The sequence below is a fragment of the Apodemus sylvaticus genome, chromosome 23, assembly GCF_947179515.1.
Source record: "Apodemus sylvaticus chromosome 23, mApoSyl1.1, whole genome shotgun sequence".
Taxonomy (NCBI): domain Eukaryota; kingdom Metazoa; phylum Chordata; class Mammalia; order Rodentia; family Muridae; genus Apodemus; species Apodemus sylvaticus.
Genome location: NC_067494.1, coordinates 37456577 through 37467535, shown reverse-complemented (window position 1 = coordinate 37467535; position 10959 = coordinate 37456577). Strand labels below are relative to the sequence as shown.

General features: G+C 47.2%; 1 protein-coding gene across 1 annotated transcript in view; it reads right to left on the bottom strand.

Annotated features, from left to right (window-relative positions):
- The window catches only part of Scaf8 (SR-related CTD associated factor 8), a 210505-nt gene that overhangs the window by 16262 nt on the left and 183284 nt on the right, over positions 1-10959 (bottom strand). Inside the window, exon 21 of the transcript XR_007975252.1 lies at positions 8048-8136. The gene's annotated coding sequence lies outside the window, so the exon portion shown is untranslated. The remainder of the gene's footprint in view (positions 1-8047; positions 8137-10959) is intronic.

Sequence of the window (10959 nt, the reverse complement as noted above, 5' to 3'; positions counted from 1 at the left end):
AAAGAAAATGACACTTTACTCCGAAAGACACCACCAATAGCATCCTGTACAGGGTAGGTCCGCCTACGGGATCAGCTATGGTCCTTAGCCACTACACAACCCTCCCAGAGACTGGTGAGCTAATCTTGGCTACAGACTGTTAGCCACACTCACATCACAGTTGAAATCTGTGAAATGACTCTCAACATGACATTCACCATGCCTGTCAAGTTTACCATGTAAACCGGGTGGCAGGGGGCTAGTTTAAAACTTAAACAACTCACTTTCCTAGACAAGTCCTCCTGTAGGAGAGATCATGAAATTAACTTGCAGTCTGTACCTGTTTATTTCACAAAGAAGATGTGTTTCAGTGAGTGTGTGTGTGTGTGTGTGTGTGTGTGCATGCACGTACGCATGTGTGCGGTGCTAGGGATCAAACCCAGGTCTTGGCCATGCCAGGCAAGATTCCCCACTCATGAGCTCTGTCACCAGGTCTCATAACAGTAGCTTTAAATGATGTCCATCCAGTAACAGACCCCATAGATGCCTCTGTGTAAGAAGATCGAGTATGCTCAAGATACCACTAGAAAGTTGAAGATCTGGGAGGGAGTTCAGTTCTTCCTTTTGGTCTTCTGTTTTCCAGATCCGAGGTCAGCATTGCTGCTGAATTTCAACAGAGAGTCCAAGAAGACTTGGGAAAAGCTCCAGGCTTCTGACTCTTTTGGTGTTCCAAAGTCATCTGTTCCTGAATGTTCTGCATTTTGAAAGGTTCTTAGCATCCTGGCTGCCACTGGTAAGTGGATGCATTGATTGGTTAGTGCCTCATGCTCAGTCTAGGGAGTTGTTATCTCAGAGATGCGTGTATATGTTCATGTCCTGAGACCTAGTCAGGCACTAGAGAGATCGGGCACTTTGCCAACGAACCTGTTAAGTGTCAACACTGGCTTATGGTAACCGAAGTCGTCAGTCAAAAGTGTAACTGCCACAAGAAGCCAGCTCTTCTATTAAATTCTTAAAAGACTATTGTCTTAGTCAGGGTTTCTATTCCTGAACAAAACATCATGACCAAGAAGCAAGTTGGGGAGGAAAGGGTTTATTCAGCTTACATTTTCCACATTGCTGTTCATCACCAAAGGAAGTCAGGACTGGAACTCAAGCAGCTCAGGAAGCAGGAGCTGATGCAGAGGCCATGGAGGGATGTTTCTTACTGGCTTGCTTCCCCTGGCTTGCTCAGCTTGCTTTCTTATTGAACCCAAGACCACCAGCCCAGGGATGGCACCACCCACAAGGAGCCCTCCGCCTTTGATCACTAATTGAGAAAATGCCCCACAATTGGATCTCATGGAGGCACTTCCCCAACTGAAGCTCCTTTCTCTGTGATAACTCCAGCCTGTGTCAAGTTGACACACAACACCAGCTAGGACAACTATATTACCCAATGCTGAGACAAGCCCTGCTTCACAGTGCCGAGCTAGAGTGGAGATTTTGCAACATTATGCTGCCTGCCCCTAACACACTAACCCTAACCCCCTGCAGTCTCAAGTCATTTGTAAGTCAGGCTGTCTGCCCCCCCACCCCCCACCCCGAGATTCCATGACCTCTATGGCTGTCTCTGCCCAAACAGCCAGTGAGAAGGCTCTCGTGACCCTTGGCATCCTTCAAAGGGGAGTAAAAGGCACTGAAGTGATAGGAAGAGGTGGGATCCAAAGTCCAGGTCCTCAGAGAAGGTTAGGGATGGAGGAGAAGCCTGAGCCATGTCCTCAAGGGGATCATAATCCAGTTGAAAAAGATAAGAGGCGCTGTGATTGAGCCATACTGCTGAGCAGTAGGTGACTGTGTGCCAAGACATGGGCGTGGACACGGCTGTAAGGAGGGCAACCTCAATGCATGGGAATGGCTGGACAAGGAAGAACAGGGGAAGACAGAGAGAGAGAGGGTGCAGGAGTGGAGGTCATGCTGAGATTGCCCATGGCCTGTAAGTCACGTGGGACACAAACTTGTCCTCTGCTAGACCAGTGCGCCAAAGGTTCCTGAAGAAGAAAGGAAAAGAACTCACTGCTTTCTACAAACAAACGCCATGCTAGATAGGAATGAGAAGTAAAGTGTGGGAGGGGCCAGGGCCCCAGGACCATGGGAGGCAGCATCCTGGTCCTTGAGTGCAGTGGTGGGTGTGTCTTCCCAGGCTACCCCATTGCACTCACTAGGACACAGGAAGATGATACTGCTATTTCTTTTTGGTTTTTTTTTTTTAATCTCGCCTTTTCGGCTTCTATGTCGTATTGTATTTTCAAGGCGCTTGCTGGTCTCACAGACGGTTTGCATGAAATGTTAAACCATCTAAAACAGGAAGAGTTCAAGTTGGGCATGGCGGCCCACATACGTCACCCCAACAGTGCTGAGGCAAGAGGGCTGATGGCGAGGAGTTCAAGGCCAGCCTGAGCTACAAAGTTCAGGACAGTTTGAGCTATACGGTGAGGTTCAGACCAAACTGAGCTGTAGTTAGTTCTAGGTCCACCTAGGCTATAGGGCAAGACTCCCCCGCCCACCCTCTCAAAAAGAAAGAAGTGGAGGAAAGAGAGAGGGGAAGAAGAGGAGGAGGAGGAAAGAAAAAATGAGAAGAGAAGAGAAAAAGAAAGGAAAGGAAAAAGAGAAAAGAAAAGAAAAAGAAAAGAAAGAAAAGAAAAAAAGAAAAGAAAAGAAAAGAAAAGCATATAGGGCTGGAGAGATGACTCAGCCGTTAAGAGCACTGACTGTTCTTCCAGAGGTCTTGAGTTCAAATCCCAGCAACCATATGGTGGCTCACAACCATCTGTAATGGGATCAGATACCCTCTTCTGGTGTGTCTAAGACAGCTACAATGTACAATGTACATACATAAAATAAACAAATCTTTTTTTAAAAAAAAAAAAGAATATACAATCTTCATTAAACATTTAGAAATTTGGGAACTATGTACATATCTTTTGTTAGTGGGTTGGCCAAAGATTTGAGAAAATGCGAATGTGAGAACCAAAGTTAAACACCGGAGGCTACTGTTCATGTTTCCACTCCCCTAAACAACTTTGTTTGACCCAAAGATACCGGATGTGCTTGATCCCATGTGGGCGGGAAGAAGATGGGCAGGAAATACGTCAGGATGCATGCCTGTGACTGGACCTGATGGGAAATGAAGGAAACTGGGGTTTGCCCTTTTAGCCTCTGCAAAACGTGATTAATAGCCGTTTCCTGGGAGCCAGGGTACGGACCTGGCCAGTATTTAATCAAAGCTTGCTTCTAATCTGCTTTAAATTCTGGTAGTGGTCTTATTCTGAACTGGTGGGATCAACATTAGGAGAACAACATTTGTGGCAGTAAGAGCCACAGAAAAGGAAGAGAGGAACCGCATCAGATCTGGACTGGAGGGAGTCACTGCAGGAAGCAGACTTGCCTTCCCATCAGGGATGTGGAGAAAGATGGTGGAGGGGACCCACAAATAGGTTGGAGAACAAAGGACTAATCGTCCTGGTAAATATCTTTCAAACACGCACCAAGCGGGAAGAAATGGGGGATTCTGGACCACCGTTAAGTGAAGAGATGTCTACAAGGAGAGAGAGTGGGGCAGAGTTTCTGACCTCGGGGTGCTTCTCTTCTTAGGGTTTGTGGAAGGTCAGGGGCAGGATGGGAGGGGCGGGGATGGAAAGGAAATGAATACTGATTAGGTCTCACCTAATCACCAAAATGCAGGATTAGCGCTGTCAGAGCTGTAGTGTGCAAGAAGGCTCAGTGTCTGTGTTACATTGTGTGAACAGTTGTGCATTGTTGAACATCGGTACAGGGGGCTGCTCTGGTGGAGGCTCAGTGTCTGTGTTACATTGTGTGAACAGTTGTACATTGTTGAACATCGGTACAGGGGGCTGCTCTGGTAGAGAATGAAGGAACGAAGATGAGGTTCAGTTCTAGCCCAGAATTTCCTCTAGACTCAGATTTCACGAATCTGTGGGAGCTGAAGAGAGAATGTATGATACTTCAAACAGTGTATTGCATACACTGACTCTAAGTTTGGAAGTTTCTCCCACATTTCACATTTATTTTTTGGTTAATTTACTGAAGTGAGGCCTCATTTTGTAGCGCAGGCTAGCTTTGAACTCATTCCCCTGCCTCAGCCTACGGAGTGAGGGTTTTGGAGACAAGCACCACACCACTGGCTTAATATTTTAATATCCAAAGATCTGAACAAGAAATACCTTGTGAGAAGAAGTTAAGTTCGTGAGGGCATCAGGGTTAGGGTTAGGGTTAGAGAGGGAGGCCACCTGGTTGGTATCTCTCAGATGTGATATCCTGAAGGGTGACTCATGTTGTCACATTTTGATGGCTCTCTGATATCTATGAGAACCACCACACACCTTTGCTCGTGTGTGAAATTATTTACTATTCATCTGATGAATGTGAAAATAAATTCAGTCACTATCTTAGTTTTATCACTGTGAAGAGGCAGTGACCAAGGCAACTCTTATAAAAGAAAACATTTTACTGGGGCTGGCTTTCAGTATCAAAGTTTTCGTGCATTATCATCATGACAGAAAGCATGGCAGCCTGCCGGCAGACACAGTGCCAAAGAAGGAGACGAGAGTTCTATATCTTATCTGAAGGTAGCCAGGAAGCTTCTGCAAACAGTCAGGAGAAGATTCTATTCCACAGGCAGCTAGGAGGAGGAGGCTCTCTTCCACACTGGGCGGAGCTTGAGCACTAGGAGCCCTCAAAGCCCGCCCACACAGTGACGCACTTCCTCTAACAAGACCACACCTCCCACTTCCCATTGGCCAAGCATGGTAAAACCCACAGTCACATGTGAGCACCAAGGCCTATAAATTTCTTCCCTAGTCATAGGTGGGCGGGGCAACCGAAAGTGGAAATAAACTATAAGACTGGGAATGCCGGAATCTGCGTTAAATATGTTAAATAAATATGTTAAATAAAAGTAGCAGAACTGATAGTTCATTAGTGGATGGTCTTTGGTTTCTAGTAGCTATCTTTTTTTTTTTTTAACATTTAATGTGTGTGTACGATAGTGTGAGTGTGTATGTGTTGAGGATGAAACTCAGGGCTTTGTGCATGGCAGGCGTGTGTGTGTGTGTGTGTGTGTGTGTGTGTGTGAGTGAGTGACAGAGAGACAGACACAGAGACAGAGACTGAGTATGTGTGTTTTCAGTGATGATCAGGCTAACGCCTCGCCACACATGGTAAATGCTGTTACCACTGAGATATACCCCCAGCCATCAAGTCCTCCATTTATCTGTGGAGTCATATGTATAAAAATCAATCCCTGGTCCAGGCTAATGCGGAGCCACTGGTACCAGGTTAGACTAGGCTGTGGCTTCTATATAAACTGCCCTAGAAATGCCTCAGTTCCATTAATGATGGTAGGGGGCAGGCAGTGACAATGTGGTACAAATGACTCCACATCATTACAACATATAGACTTCATTTTCCTTTTCTTTTGGGGGTAGGGTCTCAGTATATATCCTAGCCGGCCTAAAATCTGCCTGCCTCTGCCTCCTGGGATTAAAGACATGTGCCACCAAGCCCAGTCCCTTTCATAGTTTTGTGAAGCACAGTCTTATATAGCCAAGTTGTCCAGGCTGGTCCAGGCTCAGTATATAGCCAAGGCGGGGCTCGAACCCCTAATCCTTGGGCTTCAGCCTCTCCAGTGATGGAATTAGTGGTATTTTCTATTGTGTCCAGTTCCAATATATGCTTCCGAATAAATACATCCTGGTGGCAAGCCCATGTAGAATGTCTGCCAAGAAGAAGATATGATGGACAAAAATGCAGGATCTGTAAGAATCGGGGTGCCACAAAACAGCTCGGCTGAGGGGGAAGGAGAGACTAAGGAACGTAGATGAAGGTATCCATGCTGCTCCGAAATCTCTTCCTGCCTCGAGCTCTCCGTGTAGATGTCTAGCATGCTTCAAGGAGTCCCTTGCACACCCTCTTAAATCTATGAGTGCACATTCTGCTGGGGGCAGGGATGTGTGTTGCTGATGAAAGTGTATTTGTGTGCAGATAGGATGGGGTGGGATGGGCACTTGCTTACGTTTTGGCTCAGATGATCAGGTCAGAATAGCCCAGGTGGGCTGTGGTAAAACGTGTACCTTCTAAAAAGAGATCCGCCTGTCCCTAAGTCCGTGCTTCCAAAATCTCCTTCAGAATGCATAGGATTATCCAAACATTGGTGTGTGGATGTGTGTGGGTGTGGGTGTGGAAGCACTCACAAGCGTGCAAACACAAGCCCACGTGTTTACACTCTACACTGTAAATCAGGAGGCTGGCCCCGATAATGAGGCAATAAAACAGATCCTTGGCCTCTCAGGCAGCCTGGGAGAAGGGTTTATCTTGGATCCTCTGCTAACATAATGAGGAAGTAATAGAAGGAGGGTCGGTCCAGGAAGGAAGTCTGTGAACTTTGAGAGCTCTCTTTCCTCTCCAAACACAACAAAATCTCCTCCGTGCTAGACTGTGGGCACAGGCTGTGAAATTCCACACAAACGGAACCCTCCTGGTGTGAGGATTTTTCACAGTGAATTTATCTGTGGCGAATCACACAGGAAATCAGAGCGCTTCACAGAAATAGGGAAAATCAACACTGAAATCAGTTTGTTTCTTTTCTTTGTGTGTGTGTGTGTGTGTGTGGTGTTGTATGCGTACTTGAAGCAGAACCTAGGGTTTGGGGGTACACCTATCCCACTGCCCTGCTGCAGTGTTTTGTTTTGTTTTGTTTTTTTAAATGCTGTTTCCAGCTTAGAGGGGCTGCAGCCTGAAGCAAGAAGCACGAGGTGGTGGCCGTCTGCAGACGAATCCAAAAGCAGGTGTGAGAAGGAGCAAAGTTGGGGAACCAGAGATGCCTTTAATCCCAAAGAGTTCCCAAAGCACTTCCCACAGAAAGAAATGCCCTCTCTCTCCTCTGGGAGATGAATCCACAGGGCAGGCATACCAAAAAGGCCCAGACGTCTGGATAAGTGGGTCTTTTACTTCCAAAGCATCTCAGGGCCTAGAAGAAAGCACCCAACCACGGAACACCCACAGTGAGATGGTGTGAGGGAGGGGCACTGGGGCTCCAATACGGAGTATTTCTGCGACCCCTGGGGCTGGTCTCAGAGCTACAACTCTCTCTTTGCAGGTCTCCCTAGCCCGTAGGGAGTTGCACGCAGAGAAAGTCTCGGCATCCCCTAGACGTATACATGGAGTGGCCACACAGAAGGGACACTCAGAGCACTGGGAGTGGACACAACTTGAGCTGTCATGACCATGTCCCTCCACAGCTGCATGCTTGGGTTGAGGACACTGGTCAGTGGAACATGTCACAGCAGAGACAGAGGCATAGAGACATATGCACCACCCATCCGTCCACTCTGACGAAAGATGACTGTGGTCACATAGCACGATCTCTGCAGGGGTGCAGGACTGGGGACCTTAAAGAAATTTATACTGCACTGGGTGCTTTGGGAGCCTCCAAGAAGATACTAAGCTTACAAGGGGTGTGGTATCTTCCTGGCCTGGAGATTCTATTGTCCAGTGGAGAACAACAGATCCCTCGGGTATGGTAGGATATTATGTGTGTATAGAGCTCCTTCCCAGAAGCTACAAATCATTGGGTCATGTGGCTCAGATCTTCAAGGGAAAGTGTGCGGTTTCCTGTGGTGAACTCTAACAGCTGATTGATAACTCAGCAAAGGGAGTATTGCCGGGAACCTGGCACTGGCCTCAGAAGTTCACACCCAACTCTCTACACGCCCCAAACCCCGACTCTCAACATCTTCATCTTCCCCATCTCAAAACCGGGAAAGTAGCCCTGGGAAGAGAGACGGCACAAGACAATGGTCGCTAAACTCCAGGAGCGGATTTGAATCTACAAAGTGGAGCTCCGAGCGCTGAAGTCTTTACGAATACACTGCCATATCCTGGTCCTCTTCCCACCAATAAATTCTTTTACACTAAGAATCATATCGTGGGGCTAATGCGGGTGTGGTTCTTGCCCTACCCTCAGGACGGCATGCTAAGAACTCTTAAAGGCACAGAGGCGAATACTGACCTCCGACTTCAACCGGACTGCTGAAGGTGAGCAACTTCACATCCTCCTAGACGCTTAGATGCCCCCACAATCTTCTGGGTCATTCTATCCTGAAAGAAACAGACAAACAGGTTCATTACATTACTAATAGTGAACTATTGAGGTGTTAAGTGAAATGCTCTAATTTCACAGACAAGGTGAAATACAGTTCAGAATGAAAGTCTGTGGCTATGCTCGCAAAAGCCCACTGCTGGAGGCTTTATTTATTCTGGTAACAGCCAACTCTCCTCTTCCCTGGCTATCTGGTGGATAAGGACATCGTGTATCCTTCCCTCTGCAGTGGTGGTAAGAAACTAATTCAAAAAACCAAGGTTACAAGGTTGAACGTTGGTTGTGACTCCATAAGCATCGGTAAGCTGTTGTGGAGATGGTTTCCCCTTGGCGGTTGTGTTCTGGTGAGCATAAAATAGAAGACACCCCCAAGTCTGTACCCCAGAGCTCAGAATTACTTGTGTAGGATACTCCTTTAGAAAGATCAAGATCCAGAGTCTGTCACCTACAGCAGTTCCTGCTCCAGTCACAAGTTCAATAACCAGGGATTCTCCTGCAAAATGGCACTTAACCTAGTGGAAACTAGCTTAATAAGGGCTTCTGGTAAAAACAAACAAAACAAACAAAACAAAACGAAAAACACCCTCCTGAGTTTCATGTTGATTTAAAACTCATTTTATAATCTTTCTAAAAAATGAAAGCGATCTTCTAATACTAAGCCCAAGTCTCCGTATTTCATAGAAAAAATGAGCCCTGCAGGGTATAATAAAAAGATGCTCCCCCCCCCCCCATAGTCGGGACAGTTCCTGTATTTTCAGACAGAGGTTGACTTGTCCCCAAAGACCAAATCTGTCTCTTGCCACCTCAGAAAACCTTAGCGCTTCCGCTGGCTGGGATCTCTGACTAATGGAGTTCAAACCTCTCACCTCACCTAGAGACCCTGTGCTGTGGAGCCGCCAGCCCATTAGAGTCCTGGCTGAGAAAACCAGATGAACACTTGTGGATGGCAGACGCCAGCCTCTCTGCTCCAAACACGAGACCTCCCATGCAGCTCTCGGTCCCCCGTGAAGTGTGCACAGCGTGTCTCCATTCTACAGATAAAATCACATAGGACCAGGAGGCTGGGCTCTTCGGCTGGGCCTTTAGAGCTGAGCCCCTGTTGCAAAGCAGGCACCAAGTAGGTGCTGTGTATACCAAAGGGTGATTAGCACATTTTCTGACTTGAGTGAGCTCTCAGTGTAGCGTGGGCAGAGAGGGGAATTAAGTACCTTAAATAGAACTCTATTGTTCAAACTGCAGTTTCTGATATATTAGGACACCATTCTTTAAAAAAAAAAAGAGTCTATTTTTCCTTCTCTTCCCTTCTGCCAGTACTGCAGATCAAACACAGAGCTCTACTCTTGTAAGGCACGAATTCTACCACTGAACTGTAGCCCCAGGCCTGTTACAGCTTTTCATTTTGAAGGCAGGGTCTCACTAAATTGCCCAAGGTGGATGTGAACAAACTCTATAACCCAAGGCAGGAAGGAAAGAAGGAAGGAAAGAAGGAAGAAGGAAGGAAGGAAGGAAGGAAGAAGGAAGGTAGGAAGGTGGCTGTATAAATAAATGAAGTATAAAAAAATGAGGCTGACTTTAGAACCAAGTGATCCCTGTCTTCTTAGAGGCTTCTGTGAAATGGGTAGTGCAGAGGAGACAGAGTGTGTGTGTGTGTGGGGGGGGGGGGGGGGGGGCAGCGCGGAAAGCCAGAAGAAGCCAACTACAGTTTGTTCTAACCAAGGATGAGATGCTTGGGGCTGAGAAGCGCTCCTAACAAATTTCAGGGGCAGCACGGTGTGTGCTGGCTAGTTCTGTGTCAGCTTGACGTGTAAGAGAGTTGTCAGAGAAGGGGAAACCTCCTTTGAGAAAAGCCCCCCATAAGATTGGACTGTATTAGAAGAACATTTTCTTTTTTGTTTGTTTGTTTGTTTGAGGCAGGGTTTCTGTGTATAGCCCTGGCTGTCCTGGAACTCACTCTGTAGACCAGGCTGGCCTGGAACTCAGAAATCCTGCCTGCCTCTGCCTCCCAAGTGCTGGGATTAAAGGCATGTGCCACCGCTGACCGGCAAAAGAACATTTTCTTAAACAGTGATTGATAGGGGAGGGCCCAGACCATGGTGCGAGGTGCCATCCCTGGGCTGGTGGTCCTGGGTTCTATGAGAAAGCAGGCTGAGCAAGCCAGGGGGAGCAAGCCAGTAGGCAGCGGCACGCCTCCATGGCCTCCGCATCAGTGCCTGCCTCCTGGTTCCTGTCCTGACTTCCGACTGTGCTATGGAAGTGTAAGCTAAATAAACCCTTTCCTGGCCAACTGGCTTCCCTTTTCCTTCAACCTGGGACGAAAGGGACGGGCACCTATCGAGCCGCAGACACCGTGGCTCTGTACCCGGCTCTGTACCCTAGAAGCAGGACCCAGAAGAGGCGATAAAACCTCAGGACAGCACCCTAAGCCCATCCCTAACTGTTAGAACCGAAGACGCTGGCAGAAGACCAACGAGGCACCGGCGCGGTCAGGAATGGACCCTCCAATCGCTATCCCTGGAGAGGAGGGAAGCAGGGAAACTGGAAGCCGGGGACAGCGAGCCCAACTCAGGCTCCGCCCTTCGGACGACAGAGCCCTTCGGGATGGCACGGTATTTCTGGATAAAACGGTACTAAATCTTCTGATATCTATATATCTATATATCTATATATCTATATATCTATGTATATCTATGTATATCTATATATCTATATATCTATATCTATATCTATATCTATATCTATATCTATATATATATATATATATATAAATTTCCTTCAGACATGTGCTGGCTACTGTGTTTACAAGCCGGGGGTTCATGGTAAGC